Genomic DNA, 3,140 nt, shown 5'->3' on the forward strand with positions numbered 1-3,140 from the left:
TGTGTGTGTGTGTGTGTGTGTGTGTGTGTGTGTGTGTGTGTGTGTGTGTGTGTGTGTGTGTGTGTGTGTGTATATATATAAAACCAGTATTGCATCCTAATTAACTATTTGGGGGGGAAATCTTTTTCGTGGCGCTTATAGATAGATAGATAGATATAGATATAGATATACACACACCATGTAATATATTATATATATCGATATAGATATATATCGATATAGATATATATCTATATATATAGAGAGAGAGAGATATCTATATATATCTATGTAAAGCTTAAAATAACCAGTACAGCATCCTAATTAACTATTACATGGTGTGTATGTGTACACACCCACACACACACACCATGTAATATGTATATACATGGTATATTTAAAAAAAAATTGCGCCACGAAAAAGATATCCCCCCAAAATAGTTAATTAGGATGCAATACTGGTTATTTTAAGCTTTACAAAGGAATTAAAAGTCTATATATATATATATATAGAGAGAGAGAGAGAGATCTATATATAGATATATATACACCATGTAATATATGTAATATACTATTTTATATATAAAATAGTAGATAAATAATAGTATATTAAATATATTATATTATATATATTCATTACATATATTACATGGTATTATATGTACATTCTTTTCCATTGTAACCTGCTTCACTGTCCAAAGATGGTACATTGCCTTCTGTCTTTCATGTCATGTTCTAAAAAACTTTAAAAAATACATGTGAATTGATCTTCAGTCCAGTTTATTGAAGAGATTTAGGTGCATGCTTTCAACCAAGGCTTTTCAGTTTTTATATGAATTGCACTGTATTATATCCACCAAACATAGCTGTCAAGTCAGCATGGGCTAAGAGAATCTAATTCATTGTTTTTTCCTTGGGACAATGCCTTTATATATTGTACAAAACAAGTGGGTAGGTAGATGTGAGTCACCCAGTTAAAAAAGCAACGTAGCAGTTACCATGGCACCGACCCTTTTACACTGCATATCCCGACACAGGCTTAAACACACACAAAGCCATCCTTTAATATGAACATATTTTAGGAAGTTTGGTTTAAAAATATTTAGACTAATAAACTGTATTCTAGACTCGCCATGTAAGCAGCAAGCTTTTAGAGGAGCTTTCATTTAAAAGTGGGGGCGAGGGATGTTAAAAGAACAAAAATGATCCCAGTAGGAAGAGGAATGTAAAAGGAGGAACAGCTGGAGCGAATGCGTGCGCACACACGTGAGAGAGAGAGAGAAATTTCCCTTTAGTGCCACCACTTTTCGTCTTATTTTGGACTAAAATAACATTAGTTTATTTGTGACTTGCAGCAGTTAACCTTTCACATCTAGTGTTTTGTTGCAGGACACAAGATAATGTAATCTGTGCCCTGATAGGAAAGTATAGTTTTTCAGCTGCGAATTAGCAATGGCTCACAAAGTACAAAGCATAGACCAAATTGTACCATCAAGTACAGAGTCAAACATCTAGTAGTGACTGAAAATAAAAAATTGGACAGCGCATTATAATTATTATTTTTTTCTTTCTATCAAAGTAGTACATATAAACCCCAGTCTTTGATCAAAGGTTCAGAACAAAGATGCCCCAAGATGTTCCTTGGAACAGAATTGTTAAGCATCCAACCAGTGTAAGTGGCACGGAGAAAACACAGAACATCATCTTGCAAATTACAGTATATCAGTACACGGTAACTGTTTTGTGTTTTCACTAATAGGAGTCGTCAAAACATAGCTTTAATCATTCACCTATTCATATAAATTCTGTATGGTGATTTCTTCAATAAATGTCTTTGCATAAGAGTATAAGATGTCGTAGAATGATATTTAATATTACGGTGAGAGCCTTTGTCTTTTTAAGGTGAATATTCTAATTTCTAATTTGTTTTGCATAAATTAGTTTCCAAAAGGTGTTCATTTCATGGCAGCCAGCAGTTAATGCATTTTCCACTGAAGTTATATTTTCTTTTAATCTGATGGAGAAAGAGGGGGAAAGAATGAATAATTCATCACCACTCGCAGAAAGCTCTCGGTGACTTTTTTTTTGTTGAACAATTCCAAACAACGCAAAACAATCTGGGAGCTGAAACAGTCACAGGGTGCTGTGTCAAAGAACAGTCCATCAATCTCAGAAGAAATTTTAAGGGAACAGGTTTTTCATGCCTGTGAGTTGGGCAGGAGCCAAATGTGTGTTGCCATTTGATGGTGAAATCAGTGTACACCTGTTCCTACCAGCTGGCAACATAACCTATGTCAGAGAGATATGTCAGAGCAGTGCTAGTCCAAACTGCTAGCGGTGTCTGTGTGACAGTCAAGAGGAGACAGAAAGAGGGACTTGGGGACCAAAAGAGGAGGAGTTTACAGTGCCATTTCAGGGACACAGATGTGTGAAGAGTGTGATAAAAGAAGGAAACATCTGAGGGAATAAGCTCAAACAAAAAAGCAAATGTCATTTGCATTATGTAATTATGGACAACCATTGACTGCTTTGTAATAACACTCAGTAGGGCAATGTTAAACCTACTGTGAGTGCTAAAAAGGCCTCAGCTTGAAAAAAGGTCAGTGTGAATTAGTATATATTTGCAGATTAATTCTGAATGTTATATCATAAATTTTATAGCCTTTGCGGCTACTGGGGTATAGTGAGGATGACACTAATGCAATTCAGATAGGATTAATTCAGAGAGGACCAGCATCTAGTTTGTCACAATAATTTTTTGCCATCTTGAAAAATAGAGATATTGTAATATGTGTGTAGGTTTGTAACATGCATATGTGCATATAAAAGAAATGGTCTCCCATTGTTTTGCCACTATGTATGTATAGCTATATATCTATCTATATCTATCTATCCAGAGCAGCAAAACAATGGGAGACCATTTCTTTTATACGAATTTATCTATTCTGTATCTATACGCGCGCGCGCACACACACACACACACACACACACACACACACACACACACACACACACACAAGGTAAGGTTATATATGTGTATGTGTATATATGTGTATATGTATATATTTGTGTGTGTGTGTGTGTATATGTATATATATGTATATATATATGTATGTATGTATGTGTGTATATATGTATATATATATGTGTGTGTGTATATG

This window comes from Gavialis gangeticus, unplaced genomic scaffold (genome assembly GCF_001723915.1).
Source record: "Gavialis gangeticus isolate Ggan-Ray unplaced genomic scaffold, GavGan_comp1, whole genome shotgun sequence".
Taxonomy (NCBI): Eukaryota; Metazoa; Chordata; order Crocodylia; family Gavialidae; genus Gavialis; species Gavialis gangeticus.